Raw genomic sequence first — 23672 nt, 5'->3', positions numbered from 1 at the left:
TGGATATTATTTTAAGATTCAGTGGGCTGTGAGGACTAATTTAAAGGTAATCATCCAACCATCCATCCATACATCCAACAAGAATTGATTAAGCAGCACGATACTTTACAAAGTGTGAGGGGGGAAAAAGAGTAGGAAATGAAACTTAGTCTTTACTGTGTGGGAAATAAAAGTATAGCATTTCATAATATGTCTATATGAAACTAGAATATACCTCCTCAGAATATGCCTCTTTGACATAAGGTTTAATCGGATTATATTGCAAAACTATTGACACAGAAGCTCTGGAAATGAGGAGAAATAGCACTTTTGAAAGAAAAATTTACATTTATAACAAAAATCTCTGTTTGTAAAAGTGTCTCACTCTCTGTACCAAGAGAAGAAGGAAACTAAACTCTCAGTACATATCAGTGGAGAAGGTGTCACCGTTAAGCTGTTTTGTCCTTTTTGAAAGGCCTGGTCTAACCCACACCCCTGTAGCATGGCCTTCCTACATTCTCTTTTCTTTGAGTGGATGATTGTATTTAAACCTCTATTTAAAGGCATTTCTTTGAGATTTACTAAATCCTTGGTGTCTCCCATGTACACACAGTGAAAATAAACGTCTGTTTTTATGTTAATCTATATTATGTTGCAGGGTTTTGTCCCAAATAAAAACTACGAAAGCCAGAGGGAGAGTTTTTTTTTTTCCTTCCCCCAGACTGTTTATGATTTCTAAGAAATATCAATCTATTAAATGATTAGCAATAACATGAGTAGAAAAATAACCTGTGAGCCTCTTGGAGAACTTCAAGCTGTAAGATACCCATGGCAGGGAAACCAATTATGAGATGAAAAAGATTAATTGCCTAATAAGTTCAAAGGTAAAATAAGATTGTTTCTGTAGGTTTGCATGTTTTAGCCTTGCTAGTCAAACTTCCTTTGTCCTCCCCTCTCTGAGTAATTTACATGAGTTTGGCAGGGACCCATCTTCAAGGCCAGCTCAGCCTCGCTCAGCTGTAAGGTACTTATGCAACCATCTGCCCGTCCTCAGCCACTCACTTATTTATACCACATCCTGCACTTACGTATATCTCTGTTGTCTGACAGGTCTCATTTTAGTATCTTTATGGCATTATTCTTGCCAGTAAAAAGTTCAGTCTTGGCTGCAGAGAACATACTCTTCCTCCTATTATTTTCTTTGTTTCACTATTTCATTCATGGCAGATTTTTATTTACATAAAAACTTGATTATGAAATTATTAAGCAGATTTTTAATAGCTCACTTCATCATACATGAAGCACTTCCTGTACGCTTAGGCTTCCATTTCCCTGTGCTCTTTGTGTGACAATAACCTGTGTTCCTGTAACATGGAAAATACCTTATTTTTTAGCTGCCTGATTTATGTTGGGGTGATTATTATCTACTTTTCTCTCACCTCTAGTGTATGATTTTTCTCTTTCATTTTAAAACAAATACCTTTCTCCCTTTCTACTTGGGATGGTTGCATTGGGTCATAAAAGGTGCCACTTGGTATCAGAACAACCTCACATATTTGCCTAATAATCCCTTTTAAGTAATCTGGCCCGTTGTTAATGGCTTTTTTTAAGCCAGTCATACAGTCAGAATCAAAATTAGCATCTAAATGAGGATGTTTTAAAACGCATGCCTAGGGGTTGAGGGTTTCACCTTTTTTTATAGTTTGCCATGTTAAATTATGTAAAATAGAAATGGTATTTTAGTATTTAATGAGCTAATGCAGAACCTATTGAGGCTGTCTCCCATCCCCCACCGTTTTCTTACATATCCCACAAAACGCCTTTTTAGACCGCGAATTTCCAAGCCTGTGTCAGAATGTAGAAAAACCTTTCCTTTGCAATGACTACCCCATTTCAAAAGCAAGGTATTATAAGATAAACGATAGATGTTGGAAATCTAGATTTATCAATTTTTATCTGATGCTACTGTGTACAATAAAGTTAATTTAGCATTGATTTTTCTAAAAAATATATTATGATTTACATAATGTAACAATCCCATTTCTATTAATAAGAAATGTTTCATGAGCTGAATCAAGTAATGAGGGCACAATCAGAAGAAAAATGAAACTGCCACTTAAAGTATCCATATGCAAAAGGAATACCAGTTATCGGTATAAGAAGTAAATGTATAATGATCTCAAAGATTGTATTTAGAGATGCTCATTTTTTAAAGCTGGATATCACAAACATTTTCAGAAAATTAGACCTATTAGCTTATAGTTTGATCCAACAGTGGAAAGAGTTCTATGGCTTTAAGCCATTTACAAATAGATAAGGCCAAATACAGGGACTGTGGTACAAAAAAGCTAAGAGAATGATTAGATGACCTGATAAACTGGTTCTTTCTGCAATCTCAAAGATTCAGTTTCATGGGGTAAAAGATGAAAGTAGGCTTTCTATGTGGGACTTAATAGTGAAGAAGATGATGATGATGACTTTCTGTATAAATAATAAGGTTATCTTGAGAGGGATGCTCTATATACATTCTACATATATCAAAATAAAATATTTCCAAGCTGTAAAGATCTAAAGCATCAGTAACATGTAGAATTTAAAAGGTGATTAATTTTCTTCTATTTTTCTTGGGCCATGTTTGCCCCATTTCATCTACTCCCTCAATTCCCTACAAATTCTTTCCACTTATACTTTAAAACTAATTTCTGCTGGGCGTGGTGGCACACACCTTTAATCCCAGTACTTGGGAAGCTGAGACAGGAGGACTGCTGTGAGTTCAAGACCAGCCTGGGCTACATAGTGAGTTCCAGAGGTCAGACTCAACTGCATAGGGAGATGCTGTCTCAAAAAACAAACAAACAGATAAATTAACTAACTAACTAACTTCTTATTCACCTTACGGGATAGACCCCACTTTTCTGGGGTACTCAATAGGAAACTGAAGCACATGACACTATCTTCATAGCTTCATAGATGGTATCACATTGCGATTCCTCATATCAATTTTTATTTAAAATATTTCTCATTTGTATTTTGAGTATGTGATCAAACCACTGTTTTTTGAAAAAAAATACTCAGCTTTGTCAGAGTAAAACTTCAGAATTTTTTCTTCATGTCCTTAATGCCTTCACAGAGGTAGCTGCTGATACCAGTTTGTTTGGTATTCTTTGGCTTTGCAAATAACCCCATGTATATCTTTCAATGTATACACTATTTTTTAACATAGTTCTCTATTATTAGATATCTTAGTTGAGTCTAATGTTATATTATTACATGTGGTATTATAATTATCATTTTGCATTTAAGTTGAGTTAAATATAAATTATTTGCTGGGTTACATCTCTAATATTGATATCCAAAAGTTTGAACCAATGTCCTAAGCGTATGTAAAACTTTTACATTTTCACAGAAGGCAATTAGAGGTATCAATCTTTTAAATCCTTTCCAACCTGTTATTTAAAAATTACATAATTTTTTCTTAATTTCTGTTTCTCTAGTATATGTGGCATATTTCTCTTCTTGTTTATTACTTTCAACTCTTATTCTTTGAACAGCCTTATGTAGACATTGGCCCATCTTATTGTTAGTTTCTTTTGTGTGAGGTTCACTTGTATGATAGGTGCACTGACCATTTGTGTGGTAAATATTTTCTAGAATGTGGTTTCTTTTTGCTTTTATAGTTTTTGTAGAGACAACTTTATTAGTCTTCTTTGCATTTATTATTTTTTTATTTTGCATGTCACGGGAAGAATTTGTGGATTTTTTTTTAAATTGGCAATAGAATCAGTTCTTCCTCATTGCTACTATGGCAGGCTGTACTATAATTCTGTTTTCAAAACTGTGAATTCTAAGAGGGCAGTGATTGTGTCATACCCATTTTTATATTCTGGCTAGCAGAAAAGACAAAATAAATAGTAATTCATGGATGAATAAGTAAATGATTGTACAAAAATAATTAAAAAATAAGATTTGAAATTTAGTACCAGCCGTAACCATTCTGAAATGAATTTATACCCTTGTTATAGAAACAAGCATTTCACTTACAAAATCATAAAAGTTTTAATTCTTAAAATTTTACTATTATTTAAATGTTTTTTTGTCTTTGTTTTTGTTCTTTCGGCCAAATGGTGTCTCTGTGTAGTTCAGGGTGTCCTTGAACTTGCTAGGTAAGCTGAGCTGACCTCAAACTCACAGGAATTATGCTTCAGCCTCCAGAGTGCTGGGATTACAGGTGTGCATCCCCACATTCTGCAAACGATTATTTTCTCATCCACAATTTTTAATTTTTTCACTAAATCTTTTCTATATCTCCAATTACATTTATTTTTGCTTGTTTATTTTTATCCTAATTATTTTTACACATTATTTACTCTTGTACTCTGTATCTCTTCATTTTACCAGGTTTAGCATTTTATTAGTCTAAATGCTTTGCTGGGAAGCAGCAGAACTTGAACTAGGTTTTCTGAATTGGTGAAGGCTGTATCTTGATAAATCTATTCTACTCAAAGCATTCAGAAATGGATGTGCAGCTAATTTAGGAACAGAAACCAAGAATATGAAGTAGTCACGTCTGTCAGTTCCCACCCTAGTCTACTTCTGCTGCTGGCAGTTCTTTCTCAGACTGGAAACATGGTCATATTACTACTTTTTTGGTCCTATATCCTCAAAGCTTATTTGCCAGAGGAATAAGGAGTTTGCCTTCTAGTTCTATGTAAAAACACACAAAGAAACCAGAAATCAAATTGATAAGAGACAGAGAAGGCGGGGGATGATCCAGGTATAAGTCAGATGAGTAACTCCTAAGTGAAATAAATAAGTCACACGTGTGTAAATACCGAATAGTTTCTCTGGTGTGAATAAACTATAATAGTACATAAGATCCTACTGAGATAACTGACAATGTGAAATGGGAAGAAAAGGGCTAAAGGTGTAGGAAACGTGGGAAGGGTAGGGCAAATGTAATAAAGGAAAGAAAAAAATAGTAGAAAATGAAAAAATGGAAATAAAACGTTTTCAAATAAGGAGGGGAGGAGTGGGTGAAGGGAGGGCAGGGACAAGGGTAAAAATGAGAACCAAGACTTGTCATGTAAAGGTACAAGATCCCAATAATGAATGTAACTGTACTGTATGCCTAAAATGTACCAATAAACTTAATGAGGAAAAAAAAGTCAGAGGAGTAAGACAAACACCTGTTAGAATAATCATTGTCACTATGGTGATAAGATAGTGATTGATGATAATGGGCTCTATGATTATTGAGTAGATTCTGTCATAGAAAATAGTAAATATCTCACCAAGTCTGAACTTGTGTCAGACAGACCTCAATCTTAGATACTTTCTGACTTAACCTCTCTGAGCTTCGGGTTCTTCATCTATAAGTGATAATATTGTGCATCTTAAAAGATGTTATAAAAATTCAATGATGTAGGTGAAGTACTTAGTAGATTACTGTTAATCAATCTTAGCTATCATCCTCCTCCTCAGTTTCTTTCTCATTATTATCGCTATGAATAATCGGAAAGAACTTTCAGAAATTGAAATACACTTAAATAAAATTAATTGAGACAACTAAACAGAAGAAAGGAGGTAGACAGTTTTCGCCAAAAAGTATATTATAAAATACAAATGCTTCCAATACTACTCTAAGAGTAATAATTATAAATTATTAGCTACTTGGAACATCATGATGATCTTATCATCTCATTTAATCTAACAAATATGTAAGGTTCCAGTATTACAAATGAAGAAACTTAAGATCAGAAAGATTAATGAGTTATTGGGGTCATTTATGAAATTAAGTAAGATCAAATAGGGCCGGAATTTAGCTCAGTGGTTCTGCCGCCTGCTTCACAAGCCCAGGGTCCCGAGTTCAATATCTAGTACCAAAAACAACAACAACAACAACAACAACAACAAAAACAAAATAAGATCAAATAAATATGCATAGCATAGCTTCATTAAGTGAGATAGTTGCATCATCATTAATGTAAGTTTCAGGAAAAACTAATATGAATATGAATATACCTCCAGATATGAGCAAGTCATACAATTTAGAATTTATTTTCACATTTATCATATTAAAATAATATAAAAATGTACTTGGGGAAGTGGAGTATAGTCTTGAATACTACACATAGTTCTGGCCTAGTTCTGGATAAGAAGTTGAGTCCAAGTGTATTAACCCTTGGGTTTCTGTGTCAGAGATTCATGCCTAATATGAAATCAACCCCATCAGGTAGCCTGACACATGGACAGAAAGAACTGCACTGGCAATAGGCCAAACTGAAGTCTCAGGAAACGCAGAGACAAGCCAGTGGGCAAAAGTAATGAGTTAGGATTTCAGAAATCATGAATCACTGGGAAGCATCATGTCCTGTGAAAACAGTAAATCTAGAGCCAAAGAGACACTAAGACAAGCTTAAGTGTCCATCCACCCACCTCCATGACAACTAACAAGGGGGATGGGTAACTGCTTTAAATATACTACAAATATACTATAAATCAACTATGTATATTTTGAAAATTAAGTTCTCTGTGAGTTTTCCCTGTAAAGGAAAAGGGTTTCCTTTTCTTCATTTCCCTATTGCTCCTTACAAACTCTTTAGGCAAATGTTTCTGTGAATTGAAATCAGAGAGTCCAAGCAGTGCTATGTATCTTCAAGGGAGGATAAAATTAAATAGGCAATGCTTTTTAAAGGTTGACTATTACACAAAACTTGCTATGTTTATAATTAAAGGATATAATTATATATGACTAAAGAGGTCAAATTTCAATAATGATAAAATTCCTTTTAGAATGAATAAGGGAAAAAAACTAATATTTTTCTATTTATACTAGAAAAAAGTAAATGTGAAATGTATTACAAAGGCATTTTTGAAGTTGTAATTTCTTTTAAAACTCTAAAAAGGACAACTATTAGAATATATTCCAAAAAAAGAAGTAAAGAAATTATCCAGAACAGTTTTCCATTAAACTGTTTCTTTAAAGTGTTCCTTAATATTGGATTGAAGCTACTTTGCTTGGAATATTTTAAACTGCTCCAGACAAATCATTAAAGGATGCTGCAGGGAACTTGCCAGGACTGTCCTGGAGATGGCGAAGCTAAATGTAAGTCCTTTCATCTTTATTTAGGCTCTTCTGTAATATATTTCCTTTCTGAGAAAGAATTTATCTCCTTCTAACAACATGCTGGGGAAAATGGCAATACCAAACTATATCGTAATGCAATAATCTATGTAATTAAATTACTTCATGGATCAATAGGAATGTGCAAATTGTGAAAAACTGTGAAATGTAATAATGTGTCTGACATTATAATTTCAGATGGCTTATTTATTCTTATATATTGATGCTCATTTGATTTCCCTGAACAAAGAACTGTTTCTTGGTCCGCTTTGGTTCTTCATTCCTTAGACAAATGTATGTAGAGAATATTCTGTGTAAGGCATTGAGTTAAATGCTGTAGGGGCTAGAAGAAAAACACGGTCTCTCTGCCTTTATGGAGTCCACATTCTAATACAGAAAAGGAGGCTGCATGGTATAAAGGAGAGGACTTTGGGAACACAGACCAGGTTCAGATTCTATTTTCTCCCTTTGCCAGCTGGGTCTCTCTCTTTTTTTAAATATATGAAACACCGGATAAAAATGACTTTCCGCAGTGATTGCAATGAGAATGAGCATACACAAAAAGTGCCTAGCAAGATTCAGTATTCAGTTAGTCAGTGTGACTTTCCTTCCTCCTTAGAGAAGCGGAAAAACTATAATCAGTGTAATATGTGCTGAATATATAAACCAATTACATACAAAATAATGCAGGAGCTTTTCTATATATTTTTAATATAGTGGTTGTCACCCAGGGGGATGAAAAATCAAAAACATCTGCAAATCTTTTCTAACTCTCCCAGTCACCTCAATTACCTGTCAATCCATTGTCCCTCCCCCTCTAATACATACACAAATTTCAAACGTATCAGAATTACCTGAAAAATAGGGCACCTGAAGAAAGAAATGCTGAGTAGCTGGAAACCACTTTTCCATATATGGTCAGCACCCTCTGAACTCTTCTAAGTCACTAAGCACAAAATTTGAATCCAAAGAAACTTTAATTTAATCAGTCATTTTTAATTCAGTCATTTTTTGGTTTGGGCCAAGTCATTTAATGTCTTTTAAATCTTAGTTCAGGGTAAATATCATGATTGCAAAAGTGTTTCTATTCCCAGCAACTAACACCATGAATTCTCTATATAAGGTAACCAGAGAATATTTCCAGATTAATTACATAAACTGTGAAATTCGTAAATTATTTTCTGCTATTCATTACTATTATGAAAATTTTAAAAATTTCAGTAGAAATCCTCAGTGTCGAAGGTATCTCATAGTTCATAGCAAATATTGTGGGCTGGGGCGACTAAGAAAGAGCTAATTGAGCAGGTTTTGGTAGCAAGATTAGATTGGGCTTGAGAATAGCGGATGATGAAATGTGGCTGGTATTGGACACCCATAAGAACTAGGAGTGGTAAACGCTGGAGCAAGTTGACTGTGGTCAAGATGCTATTGAGCTTTAATTAAATTCCTCATTCAAGAGGCAAGTGAAAGTTTAAAAAAAGAGAGAGAGAATGATTAATCAGAACTCTACTTTCGAAAGATCAATTTGGCATTTGCCTGCAGGATGGAAAGAAACAGCATGTGAGATTGCTCAGGATGCAGGAAACCAGAGCCCTTAAACTCTGTCAGAGACAGCAATGGAAGGAATTGGTCAAGAAGTATTTCAGGAAAAACAGCACAAAGTCTTAAAATGGTACAGTCAGAAAGAAGAACAAATTAAAAGTTTGAAAGATTCAGAAAAAAATTTAAAATGAATTAAAAGTTTGTAAGTATGAGAATAATTATTCCATTTACAAAAGGACAATTGTCAACCGAAGAAACTATTTTGCAAAGAGAGGATTTTTTTTAACAAAAAGGTATTAAATGGTTTAATTCAGTTTTGAACTTGCCACGTCTGAGGTACTGCATCATGCAAAATAATTCAAACTGTAGCCAAGTATTCTTCTCGATGCTCATTCCATCTTTAGAATTCTCATAGGGAGCATTAAGGACAGAGTACCAGGGAGTATTCAACTTTCAGGAGAAAGCAGAAGAGATACACTTGTCTATTTTAATAAAATAAAATTGTTCTAGTATCATCATCTGTTAATTATGCACTTTGAGGCTGGTGATCTAACTCAGTGATTCCGCCACCTGCCTCACAAGTGAAAGGACCTGAGTTCAATCCTGGGTACCAAAAAAAAAAAAAAACAAAAAACAAAATACACCTTGAATTTTACTTGTGTTGATTTATGATATTGTATTTCTATTACAGAAAATAAAATACTGTTACTTTTATTTTTATAAAACTTTTCACTAAATTACCTAGAATTATATTCAGAAACCATCTTTTATGCACATTGGAACAAGTCTCTAAATGGCCCTGAATAAGCTTTTCAGTTTATAGAACTCCTAGAACCTTGTGCTTATTTTCTTTATGTTTTTCCTTCTTTTTGCCACCCACATGGGTTATTGTAAGAAATATGATTCATAACAATTAAATTTCAGTTTGCACTGGAGATAGAAAGACACTTGCATAATCTATGATAAACAGATCTTCTTTTTTAACCAGTGGAATTTCAAGTCCTGCTCTATTAGGGCCAATTGTCTTATGTAGAAGCATATGGAAATGATAAAATATTATTGCTACCATCTAAATATGTTACAGTAATAGTACTTTGTGGTATGTTGAAAAATACAACTGTGTCTGTTGATAATTTAATGTTTCTGGATATTTGATTTCAGTAATAAACTGAAAAAAAACATTCAATGGATTTTTAGAAAAAAAGTTGAGATAAAGGAGATTCATGTATATTTTAATTTGTGAATTAAGTGAACATCTACAGAATTATAGATCCTTGTGAGCAGGGTTTTAGCCTTACCAAACACTTAAAATAGTAAAAAGCATCAGTTACAATGAGGGGCACATGTCTTATAAAAGAGGAAGGAGAGAAAAGGTTCAGGGTATTTGGATTAAAGGTATTTTGGGATGTTCCTAGAAGTAAAGTGAAATTTAAATTGATGTCAGAAGAATAAATTAGAGTTGTCCAAGGAAGAGGGGTAGAAGAACTGCAACAAACCACTCTGCCTCTTCCTGACCTTCAATGTCATCTATGAATTATAGAATGTAAACTTGATGATCTTAAAATTATTTTCTGGTATAAAGCACCATTTTAATAGGCTCTTTCCTATACTGCAAATGCTCTTCCTTCCTTGAACCTTTTTGCTTAGATTGCCTGTTGATTTCTATTTATCCTTAAAGACTCAGCTCAAAGCATCTTTATCATTCTTGCGGAAGCTCTTCTTGACCTCCGCTATTATTCCAGGTAGTGTTGGAATAATTCCAGGCATTGTCTCCCGCGTCATATTGCAGGTAATTTTTTCTGCCCACCACCCCATATACGGTAAGCTCATGGTGGTGGTAGGGTGGAGTTTCAACTACATTGGCTTTGGTATTCAGCCCAAGGCTGGTAAAGTGAGTTTCTAGATGTGTTTGGTTAAGTTATGTAGGCGTGGCCTCGGGGTTTCTCTCTGGTTCCTCACCCTTTCCAATCTGGCCCCTTTCCTTTGTCTGTTTTCAGGCTATGATGAACTAAACAACTTTGCTCCGACGCATATTTCTGTCATGATGTCTTTGCCTGTTAGCCAGCCTATCATGGGCCAAACCCTGAGAAAATTAAAATTCTCCTCCTTTAAATCCCTAACACCTCTCACCATCTCGCAAACGGTAGATTTTCAGTGAATCTGTTTGTTTTCTGAGACAGGGTCTCTCTATGTAGCCAGGCTAGTCTCAAACTTGCTATGAAGCTCAGACTGTCCTTGAACTCTTAGTCCTACTAGCTTGGACTTCTGAGTGCTAGGATTACAGGCATGAGCCACCACATCTGGCTGATAGTCAGTGAATTTACTTAAGTGTTGTGTATGTATGAATAAATTCATGTGTTTTGTTTTGTTTTGTTTTTGGTACTGGGGATTGAACTTGTGTCCTTGCACTTGCGAGGCAGGCAGCAGACCATTGAGCCAAATCCCCAGCCCTAAATTCATGTTTTAAGAACCCTCAAAAAGCTCTTACTAGAAAAATATACACTTATGAAATCTTTTCTAAACTTCTATAGACAAAATGAACTTAGAGGAAGGCAATAATGATCCTTTTGACAGTTGAGAAAATTTTTCAAGAGAGTTTCTAAAATTCTGTAAAAATTTAGAGTTGTATAAAAATCCATTGAAATTTGGGAGACACAAATCTTTATCAGACACCACAATGACCACTTTTTGAAGATTATCATGCTCTAAAGTATCATTATTTGTTTGGGATATATTACTTTTTTTTATCTCTATGCTTCACCTTCATTTTTATCATGAAAATATCTTATTATTCACAGTGGTTTTAAAACTAACCAGCCTTACATAAAAATCATCAATCAGTAATTAGAAAGACAAACAAACCTGATTTATAGATCATATAAGTACAAAGAAAAATTGTGATTTGAATCATACATTTTGATAGAGAAATTAATATATCTGTGTTTTATGTGACTGGCAGATGATTAAAACTTTGGTTATCTAATTCACTTTTTGATGATTAAATATGTTATCTCATAATATGTGGGCCATGAGTTTTATGAACTGAATTAGGAGGTGATTTTTATTAAGTGTTGATTTAATACTCTTGTTTTCTTTTTGCAGCCTCCTGATATACTTAATATGATTTCTGAAATTCCTTTATCAACAATAAGCAGGTTTTAACATTTGCAGGAGGCCTTCAAATGCCTTGTCAGGCCTGCTTTTCTACAAAGGGCAAGTTAAATTCAGTTGTAAGGAAAATCATAACATTCTAGCTTTAGTTCATTTAGAGGCCCTTAAGTGTTCAATGATATGAAAAGTAACATTTATCTGTGAATTAAGGAGGTTTAATCACATCAAGAGTGCACTTCATTATATAACATATAATTCAGGAGACAATTCTCTATCGTAAAAATGTAATCCAAGTTTGTGTAAAGATTTATCCTTCACTTGAAGTCACACTTAAAATATTATAAAATCTGTACAAAAATATCTGAGACCTTCCACCTGACAGAGCCACAGCACACAGGAGAAGACTCGTGCAATGGGTTTTGCTAAAATGACTTAAGATCTCCAGACTTAACTGCAAAATTACCTTTACTTTGGCTCCACACTGAGCCCAAAGCACAGGTTCTCTAGCCTTCCAAGCCAACATCTTTTGGGGACACTCATTTCAGGGCCAATACACTATTCTGGTACATTCTCATGTGCACTTCTCTCATTCACTAATCTCAGAGGAAAAGAAAATGTTTAAAGTGAAATGAATAGGTAAGTAGCGAAATATTACTATTCCTATTTTCTGGAATTAGTGTCTCCTATTTGCCGGTGAAGTACAATCACAAAAGCAATTTCGAGTATTCATCTAAAAGATGACCAAAGATCCAAAAACTAAAAATGAGAAATGACTGATGATTGAGAGAGAACCAGAAACTTGGTTTCTTCTAACTCAACTTCCTCCCCAGAGGTTTGCACAATCTACTCCATGGACAGGCTTTATCTTTGCTCTCTCTTCTACATTTCAGTAATTCATTCACAAATGCTTTTGTGATTCCATGACCCAAGCTGGCTGCTCACCACACAGCACAGCAGCCAAGTCGAGAAACAGAGCGCTGAGACAAGCAATACGACTATTCAAGGGGCCAACTAAACAAAAAGATGGAGGAGTCCTGTCCAAAGTCCATCTTGCTGGGAAAGTGATGTTATGTGTGGTTTATAAAGGCGGTTGAGGGGTGTTCCCAGTCTTACAGGGGCCCTTCCCACAGATCGGAGGGTGCCTTCTTACAATGGGGAACCAGGTGGCATATCAGATCTTAATCACTTAATCACAAAATGTCTAAAAACAGTGATAATTTCTGTTTACTGCTTAGTTTCCCTACATGCAGTTCCTCACATTTTACACACTGGACAGGTTATACGGGGCAGCTGCCCAAAGCAGAAAGACAAAGAGCAGGCAAACGTAAGTATGAAGACTTTAAAGTCAACTTCAAAATTAATCCTTGGGAGAGGAGTTTGCTATAAATTATAGTCTCTTGTGTTTTCTCCAGTACCTTCTGCCTCAAGAAGTTCTGAGCCTCTCTTATTTTTGCTAAATTTATGATTTATCCAGGTGTTCTTCAGGGATTGTTTTTCCTTCTTTTTGAGTAAAAAGGCATCTAGATGTTCTTCATTTAGATGGAGTCAGAAAGTTCCATGTGAGTTTACTTAAGAGACTCCCCTTAATTACACACAGTTCAGCTATGGCCTTTGAAAAAGTAGAATCATTTCAGGTCTTTCCTTAATGCAGAATCTTCTAGCAGCATTCTTTCTTTCTTATAAAAGCGGTACAGTTCTTGTACAGAATAAGAAGCACTGGAAAGATAGCCACTGGTGCTAACTTTTCAGCCTTCCCCTCAAGTTCTTACACTTTTCTCCTTTCCCATCCTCCAAAAGCCCAGGTATTCCGCTTCCTGCCCAGTAACCCTGCTCCCTTCCCTCTTTCCAAAAAGCTTGCTATTCTGACTGCAAAGTGTCTGGAGAGCTCCCCCAGTTCTTTTAAGCCTTTATTCAAAAGTCACTTTTGCAGACAAGGTAGCCTCTTTTGGATACTATGTGTAGAATTAGCCTTATACCATAAAACTTTATGTACTTTTCTTTCACTTTTTTTTTGTTACCTTAGCACTTATTACTCTCCTTCAAAATGTGCATTCAATTTATTTATCTTTTTTAACCTTATTAATCAGCTTTTCATTGCTGTGATGAAATGCTGGAAAATCAAGTTAGAGGGAGGTAAAGTTTATTTTGGCTCATGATTTCAGAGGTTTCAACCCATGGATCAGCTGGCTTCTAGGCTATGGAAAGTAGAATATCACAGTGAGGAGCAAATGGTGGAGCACTGCTGCTCACCGCATGGCAGCTGAGAAGCAAAAAGAGAGACAAAAATCAAAGGAGCTGGGACTCAAAATACCCTTCTAGGACACACATTTATTGGTGTAACTTTCTTCCATTAGGCTCCAACTCTTCAAAAATTCTATCACCTCTCAATAGTGCCTCAGGCTGGCAACTAATATTTTATAGGCCTTTGAGGAGGGGCTTTTAAGATCCAGACTATAACATTCACTGTTTTCGTGGGTTTGTTGTTGTTGTTGTTGTTCCTATGTTCTGTGAGGGCAGTGATTTAAGTCTATTTTTCTTACTTTTATGTCTCCTGGAATGGTAGGCTCACCACATAATTGGTAGTTAGCACATTTTTGTTGAAATCTTCAAGAATTTGGCATATGTTGTCCAAGTCAGCCCTTCCTTATGGAAAAAGTGAGGAACTATTTCTTCCAAGACATCATCTAGGGAATCTCTTTGAATGAGGTTGATGCTAACCCTTTGAATAAGAGTTTTGAGGTAGGAACATAAGGCCTTTAAATACTGAAAAAGATGATTTGGGGGCTTGACGGTTTGCAAGCAGATTCTAGTTTTATCTTTTGTTCTTTGATTTCAGCAAGCAGCTTTCATAGCAGAGCTTCTCGCTCCACGTGCCCATCCTACTAGCTTCTTTCTTGCCCTTCAGATTCCAGCTCAGACATCACATGGGAACTTCTCTGGCCCTGCTCACAGCATGGAGGCTCCTCCCCTATAGGGGTTTTTATTTGCAGTAATCCATGTAACTGTGTTCATTTGATTAAACTCTCTACCCAGATTGTAAGCTCTAGGACAGATATGAGGTTTGTTTTTATTCAGTATGCTCAGTTCCTCCCTGATAACAAGGCCAAACATTGAGAACTACTCAACAAATGTTCGATGACAGGATTTTATATAAGCTGAAGGATCTTGTTAGTCCTGCAAAGGAAAATGAGAAATGTTTGTATCTTTTACTGGAGAATTGGGCTAAGGGGGAATAAGAAGTAATGATAGAAGGAAGAGAAAAAAGGTGTGAATCAAGTGGTTAGTTCTGGGTGCCAAATGATGACTGTTCTGCCACCTATCAAGATGCAGAAGTTTCAGTGAAAACCCTCACTGACTTATATATGATTCATACAAGCCAGCAAGTTGCCAAAAAGTTATATAACAGAATACTTGTTTGCATATTTACTGTGCCTGTGCAGGCCACATAACATGCTGACTCACTAGCAAGTGAAAGGCCTAGACAAAAAGCCTAAGCCTCGCCATTCTGTTTATAATGAACAAACAATATCATTCTTCTAAAAATAACTCAAATTAAACTTAGTAAATTTATCAGCATCTGGGCTGAGAAAAACTTGGTGATGGCAATTAAACAGGTAAGAGAGTCCAGGTGAATGCGAGACTTTCCATTCCTCCATGTCTCAGGGCAGAACTTAGATTTCCAACGGTGGCAAGAATGGAATTCAGTTATGGGACAAGGTTATATCAGTTAAACTCTAAGGCAAGAAGGCCTCCAGATGATACTCAGGTTTTTCATCTCTCAGGACCACTTTCTCCTAGTTCAGACTGTATCCAACATTATCTAGGTCATCCTCATAAATCTACTAAACAGTGGTTTCTGGCTGGGTATGGTGGTACAAGCCTGTAATCCCAGCACTTAGGAGGCTGAAGAAGGAGGACTGCCTCAAGTTTAAGACAAAAGTAGGCTACATAGTGAGTCCAAGGCCAGCATGAATTAATAATGACACCCTGTCTCAAACAATAGGAAAGAAAGAAAAAATAATAAATAGTGATGTCTACCTTTTCTAGTCAATCTTCCTCTCCAGTAGAAAGTGTGTGCAATCAAAATCATGAATAGTATTCAGAACTCTTCATAATTTAGTCCATTCTTGCCTTCCCAGACTCAGTATTTAATCATCTTTTTATGTGCATTCTGCTCTCCAGCCCCATTAAACATCCCCAAATACAAAAGCCTATTGTATGTCCTCAAATTTTGATACATCTTTTGCCAATGCATGGAATGCTACATTCTTAGGCATATTTTTTTATAAATTCTTCAGATTAAATTCAAAGATATGGGAAAGCATTCTGAAAGTATACCAGAGTAAAGTTAGTGACTTCAATCCTTGGAATTCCCTAGAACTTTGTTATCACTTTATAAGTAACTTTGTCTTCTTCAATAGACAATGAGCAGCTTGAGGGTATGAACAGGAAAGTATTTATGTCAGAATTTTCCTAAGGTCTAACATAGTACATGGCATGTAATCACTGGTTAAGGACTAGTCAGTGAATAAACTAAATAATTCAAGATTATCTTAATATGCAACCAACTTTGTGATTTTAAAGAACATGTACCTGAGATAAACTAAACATCATGTCCCAATTGTGATCCAGAGCTATCCAGCAATGCAAGCACTCATTCCTAATATATTCAAATATGTTAGGTATAAGAAGTGGAGGTGCTAGGATGATTGTCCTAAACAGCACTATTTTTCTTTACATCAGTGTATATTTATTAAATTCCTCTAATGTACAGATGTGTGAGATAGAAACTTCTGTTGTTTGAATGTATCCTGCAAAAGTTCATGTTTTGGAAACTGGCCCCCAATTAAATAACATTGAGGGGTAGGAAATTTTGAGAGGTGATTGGGTCATGAGGATTCTGACCCTGTGAATGTGTTAATCCATTCATAGGTTAATGGATTACTATAGTAGTGGTTGTATTATAAAAGTGAGCTCTTTCTGGCAAGCTTGTTCTTTCTCCTAATATGATGCCCATTTCCATGTTATGACTCAGGAAGAAGGACTATACTTAATGGTAACATCACACCCTTAAACTTCTCAGTTTTTGGAACAGTGAGTTAAATTAATCTCTATCTTTAATAGATTACCTAATCTTTGGATTTTTGTTACAGCAACAGAAATTGAGCTAAAACAGCAACAACTGTCCTTTTTTTCCAGTTACCATTTTTCTGCAGTCTATCTTTGAATATCAGATACTAGATAGCATGACTCAGTATTTCTAGAATAATGTTTGCAGTCTACAGTCATTCATGACTGGGATCGTCCTTGAAGCATCTCTTAAATTTATTGTAGACACTTTCATGAGATTCCTCCCTGTGACAGTTGTAAGTTTTAGATTCAAAGATGGCTATGTTATTCTTTTATGTCTCTATAGAATCATTCTCTATGACATCTCAGTCATCTCAGAAATATCTAGCACCACACTGGACATTTCAGTGTTTAGTAGTGTTGGTTGCATATTGGAATTTTCAGGTTTGCTTGGAGCATGGGTAAGACACATATGTGCGGCAATTACTTTAAATGTAGAAACTCTTCCGATTTTTTTCTGATTAGTCAAGGTTTTCCAGATACTAACTAAATTTTGAGTGATTAAAAACTCCATAGATGACATTAAGATTACAGTTTTCTGTCTTCAAAGTCCCAACAAGTTACATGATATAACAACATGGAGAGGAAAAATCAGTATAAATTTATGTTAATTAAGATGACAAATTATGCCAGATTCTTAAAAGGTTTTCAAAACCTTGTTTTTTTAATATTCTCAACTTATTTTCATTAGTATTACTCTCGTTGTTATGAGTGAAGTTTATGTAACTGCCCTTGTCCTTGAGCAGCAGTGTGACCTACTCTGGGCTTTCATCAGCACCCCTGTCTGTACAGTCCTTCCTGGCTCTGCAGTTGCTGTTATCATCACTAATGCCCTCCACTGCTGTGTGATTAGCACTTCCTATGAGTCAAAATCTAATATCTCTTAATTTTTAGTCTTCATAATAGTCTTTTTAGGTGGATCCTTTTATTCTGACATAAAAAGATAAGGACAAATTTGTGAGTTTAAGTGGCCTTCAGAGTTCATCAGCCACTGCAGGTGTAGGCAGTTATTGATAGTCAGATATGCTCTGACCCGCTGGGTTACCTTGTTTCTTGCTGAGTTCCTTCTCTCCCTTCTTCACTGAACTAAAAATTGATGGAAGGTAGGAAGTACATATTGGTGTTTACTATGTGTTTGTTGAGCTATCAGAAACCAAATTCCAAGCTTCTGTTCCTCATTAGATTAACCTGCTCATCATGAACTTTCAGGAGGTGGTAACACAAGTTGACATTTAAAAACAATCTAGGTAGGAAAGGCTGTAGGGTCAGCATTTATGGCACCAAAAGTGAGACATGGCATATGCAGAGAAAAGCTAGAACTAAATGCATAGTGCTGGAGTGAAGAGAAGTTGTAGTGGAGGGAAATGAGATCAGAGCTGAGGACAGAAGTCATTCACTACCTATTGTGCTAGGCCAAGATTGCTTATTTTTGAATGGTCTCAAAAGAAATAAAGGATATAACTAGGGTAATATAGCTGTATTTTGCATGTTAAAGACTTTAGTTCTGGATTAATGTAAGCAACAGATCAGATGACAGTGTTAGAATGATCTAGGCAAGAAATAAGTTATAGAGCTAGAACTAATATAGAAACAGTTGGTATGGAAAAAAATATACCCACTGGAAGATATTACTAACAAAGTCAACAGGAAGGATACCATGCACAGTTCACACTGGTCAAGTTAGGGAGCCAGGCTACATATAGCTAGATATGGAAATAGATAAAGATAGGTAGATAAATAAACAGGTAGTTTAGTTCAGAATGAAGTCATATTATTTGAAGGAGAATACTCGAACTGAAGATACCATATTAAGCAAAATAAACAAGACTTAGGAAAGGGAAAAAATATAATAAAAGGAAAAAACAGAAACAAAGTCTTTGTAAATAGGAAGGGGTGAAGATGTTGAAGGGAGGGCAGGGGAATGGGGAAAAGAAAGAACAAAGATATATCGTGTAAAGGTACAAATTCCCAGTGATGAATGTCATCATATGATATACCTAAAATGTACCAATAAACTCAACAAATTTTAAAAAAAGTCACATATCACATGTTTTTTCTGGTTGGTAGAATCTACAAAATACATGATGACAAAAGCAGAAGGGAGACTATTAGAGAAGAGGAAAGGAATAAAAGACAAGGAAAGGGTGGGCAAGACATGCACAGCCTACCTTATGGAAGCCGGGAAAGGTCACTCAGAGGGAGCAGAAAGAGTGAAAACAGCAGAAGGCCAGGTAATATGTCCCTTTGGCAAAAAACACAATTCTCAAACAAGTAGCAAAACAGAAGCCCAAAGAGTGCTTGGGAAATAGCTGATGAGGGGACCCTTCCACAGGAAGCACAGTGATGATGGAATGCTACAATAGAATCAAAATTAAAATCAAATCATTTTTCTATATTATTTTGGCCTCTAAGATTTTTGTATGATTTGCTAAAGTGGTTTAATTTTCCAATAATTAGCCTAGGGGATTATTTTATATGGACCTAGAGCTCCTTACCAGTTTTTAGCAGGTGCAGCAAATTGTAGTCTAGATTCTTCTTATTTCCCTTCTCCAAGGACTAAACATTTTTTTATACAAATAAGATCTTGTCAAAATGAACAAATTGTAATGAAAGATGAGGGAGGAACAGCAAAAAGGAAATGTATTTTATGGGATGACAAGGTTGTGAGGATGGAGCTTCATTTCATATACATGAATCTATTATGGATATGTGAGAAAATACGTATATGTGACCTTCATCTTTTAACATCTCGATATTTTCTCTATTTTCTCTCCTTATAATTGTATTCTTCCTAAATGGAATGATAGTTCTGATATATCAGAAATGATTGCCTGTTTGGCTCTCTTTTTCCTTTCTTCATTTTAAAAATATTTACATGCATTTGAAAGTCTAAATGTCCATTATGAATATAATTAGTCTCAAAAGTGAACAGTAACAAAACACATGCAGGAGAAAATACGAATTCCACTGGATTTGCAATGAGACCTGTTATTCTCCTTCAGAAAATCCTGGGTACAGATGTCATCTCAGATGACTTATTACCAAAAAGTGACAGCTGGACAGGAGTGTAATACTTCATATCTTTTTACATTGCCTTTATATATTATTAACATGTTAAAAATAATTAGGGAAATAATAAATTGATAAAATTCCATATTATTTTAAAACTTTAAAAGATTTCAGCTGGTCAAGGAAACCACTAATAAAATTATATGCCTCCACTCATGGAATGTTGAAGTAACTTGGCCTAGGTCACACACACAATAACTAGTGGAATCAGAATTAAAATCAGTAGCCTTAAAATTGTTAACCACTACTGGCAGTCTTTTTGCAAGCTATTTGTTCTCACATTTGTTCTTGAGATTAAAATACTCAAGTAAAATGTAGAATACACATATAAAACCTGCAAGAAAAGTTTAAGAACAACCTCAGTTTCCAATTCTATTAGGTTCCTACTGAATTATGTGTGCAATACCTAAAAGAGCAATAAAGTTGAGAGTTACATGCAGGAGTAGAAAATGCATTTTAAAAATATTTGCTATGCACCTACATTCCTAATTTTATGTGAAACGTTTGGGAGTACATGGAGGGTGGAAAGGTGGTAAATCTAACACTTAGAGAACTTAGGAAAAAATAGGATTCTAAATATCCTGGAAGATATTATACAGATGCTACTTGACTTACAATGGGATTCCATCCTGCTAAACCCATCCTAGAGCCCATCAACTAATGCCATCTGAGACTGCCTTTACTTGAAAATGCTAACTTAGATTAATATCTTATCTTTTGTTCTGGTTAGAAACACAGATACCTTTTCACTAGCAGGATAGAGTCTGTCCACATTTGAAGTCATTTCATGAATCTCTAGTTAAAATCCAATCAGAGCTGAAATGAAACAAGGAAAGTAGAACCAGAAATAGAATGAATTTGGATGACACGAGTTCCAGTTGATTAAGCAAGTGCCTTTGTCTGATGAAGATATAAAAGTGATAGGAGAAAACCAGACTGAATTTTAAGACCCAACTTCCTGGCTTAGTTCTGCATCCAATAAAGATCTGTCTAAACTTTTACTTGAGTCAATAGGATGATTTGAATAAACTGAACTTTCTTATTAGTATGCCTGGATTGGACATTAACAAGCTCTGACAGCTTTGGGAAGTCACTTCACCTTTCTGGGCTTCTGCCTCATAATCTCTAAAACAGGGTTAATAGTAATGCATACTCTATTGTTGGATACTGAATCTAGCTAGCTGCAGTGAAATTATTCAATAAATGCTAACTACCTTATTATCACAGTCATACCTGTTATTATTATCATCGTTAACTCCTACTAAATCTTATTATTCATTCTAAAATATTACAATTAGGGACACATCAGAAAATTACTTCTTGCAAATTAAAGAATTTTAAATGTGTATTGTTCTTTTCCCACACTAGAAATATGGACATTCTCTTCACTTACTTTTTTAGTCCCTTCCACATGCAAAGAAACCACTAATTCTTATTGAAATCTATTTTCAAAATGACTATTTAATCTTGCTAAACTCTTTTTATCCATACTCTGGATATTACATAAAAATATTCTTAGTCTTAAAAAAATAAACAGGAATAACAAAAGTTTTGCCTTGATCTTCCAGCTACTACTCCTTATTTCCACTCTTCTTTCCAAAAAACATTGTCAAAATGTCATCTGTCACCATCAACTCTACACTAAACTTTCAAGTTTCTTTAGAACAGATGACTCAACCTCTTCTATACCATCCCACCAAAATAGTCCTTATGGAGGTCACAGTAACCACCGTTATGCTAAACCTAATGGTCAATTTTCTATCCTAGTCCTAACACATAAGAGGTGCTCAAAGGACATTAGCTTAATGAATAATTTTCATCACATGCTACTAAAATGTTTGTGCTTGTATATTGGAATCCTCCCCCAAACCATTTCTACTTACACTGAAGGACTGACTTATTTTCACTAAACACTTTACTTGGCACAAGTATATGTTCAATAAATGTTGCATCAATAAATAGGTTTTTGTGATAAAATTTCATTTCATTTTTACTTGAAAATGCCACATTATTTTACACACTGTCAAATGTGCTTCCTTCTTTCCAAGTCCCCTCATTACGATACTTGAAAATGAGTCATACATTTTCAGAGGCCATCAGCACTTTTTCAAATGATACCTCAAATAGTTTAGGCTTTCCTGGCATTTAGTCTATGGCAGTTTCACACATGCCACATGCATGGTCTGTACCTCTTATCGAATTCACAAGGCAACCTTATCATACCAGATTATGTTTACCTTGTCTTCTTGTTATGTTGCCTTTATTCTTCTTGCTTAACTGCCAAGAACTATGAAGAAGAGTATATGAAGTTGAGAACAGGGGAGGTCAGGGTGCAATTTAAAATACCCATATTTTATGTTTAAAAATTATCCATCTTATTTTCCAAGCCAAGATAAAGAAAAACAAACAAACAAACAAATAACAACAAGACCTGTTGACTCTCTGGAGTTACATATGATCAGTCTTCCCTATCTACATTGTTCTCTTATGATTGGGAAGAACAGAAGAAGGGAAGAGTCAGATTATCAGCAAAATGGAACAGAGGAGCCTAGTTAGGAATATAAAATGCAAGAACATGAAGAACATAAACTGGAATTGGAAAAAGTAAGGAAAAATTATTAAAAACTGGTACTTGATGTGATGGTTTCTCTCTCTCTCTCTCTCTCTCTCTCTCTCTCTCTCTCTCTCTCTCTCTCTCCAACAGCTTTCTTGGAAGTAGGATGTATTATCATTTTGGAAAGCTTTGGATTTTAAAAAGTTCATAAATTAAAACATCTAACTGTAATTACAGGATTCAAGTATATCAAGAAATCTTTCCTTTTATAAAATTGTCACTTTTGGCAATAAATCTGTATTCACATGTTGCTCTAAATATTTCAGAATTTAATCTCATTTTAAATTGCTAAACAAGGACATTTTAAGCAATAGAAATCCAGCTCACAGCCACAGCTTTATGGATGTACTAAAACCACATGCAACTACAACCATCCTTTCCCCTTTTCCTTTGTGACAGAGCTGGCACCTTGGATGGAGGCTGAAAAGCAAATCACTCACTTTCTCAGTTTCCCTCACAAGTAGGGCCTGGGTGGGCCACACTCAGGCCCAGAGGACCTGCAGGGAAGTCTTCTTGGTGAGAGCTATGGAGCATGGAGGGCAGATCTTTGAAGCAGGTTCAACTCCATACATTGGTGTTGCTTGTGAGGATTTGATGCTTGGAGCTGACGCAACCACCTGGACCACCATGAGTTATAACATCATCGTCACTCTGAAGATGGGATTTTAAATATGGCAAGAGCCTGAATCCTCACTGACTTCATGGAGGAGCCCAGCCACTCCACAGCTCACTTCTTAGGTAGAGAAAAATAATATCCTTACTCCTTAAGTTCTCTTAGGCGCAGATATATTATTATGCTAAGCAGTTCAAAGCAATCTAGCTACTAATCATTTGAACTATGCACTTATATTTATTTGAATTAAGCAACCACTAAATTCTCATAAGCAAGAGCAGTTCATTTTTTTTTTTATTGAGTTTATTGGTACATTTAGGGATACAGTACAGTTACATTCATTGTTGGGATCTTGTACCTCTACATGACAAGTCTTGATTCTCATTTTTCCCCTTACCTCTGCCACCCCTTCACCCCCTCCTCCCCTCCCCATCTACAAACACTTTATTTTCATCTTTTCATTCTCTCACATTTTTTTCTTTTCCCTTTTT

The 23672-nt window shown here is 35.3% G+C and overlaps 1 long non-coding RNA gene across 1 annotated transcript in view; it reads left to right on the top strand.

Annotated features, from left to right (window-relative positions):
* The first annotated feature begins 7019 nt into the window (after positions 1-7019).
* LOC117284456 overlaps positions 7020-23672 on the top strand; it is a 65742-nt gene continuing 49089 nt past the window's right edge. Inside the window, exon 1 of the long non-coding RNA XR_004515552.1 lies at positions 7020-7084. This is a non-coding gene — a long non-coding RNA (uncharacterized LOC117284456). The remainder of the gene's footprint in view (positions 7085-23672) is intronic.

Source organism: Fukomys damarensis, unplaced genomic scaffold, assembly GCF_012274545.1.
Source record: "Fukomys damarensis isolate Sample0158 unplaced genomic scaffold, DMR_v1.0_HiC HiC_scaffold_5, whole genome shotgun sequence".
Classification (NCBI taxonomy): Eukaryota; Metazoa; Chordata; class Mammalia; order Rodentia; family Bathyergidae; genus Fukomys; species Fukomys damarensis.
The sequence above is the reverse complement of the archived record's forward strand: the minus strand, read 5'-3'. Positions and strand labels throughout refer to the sequence as shown.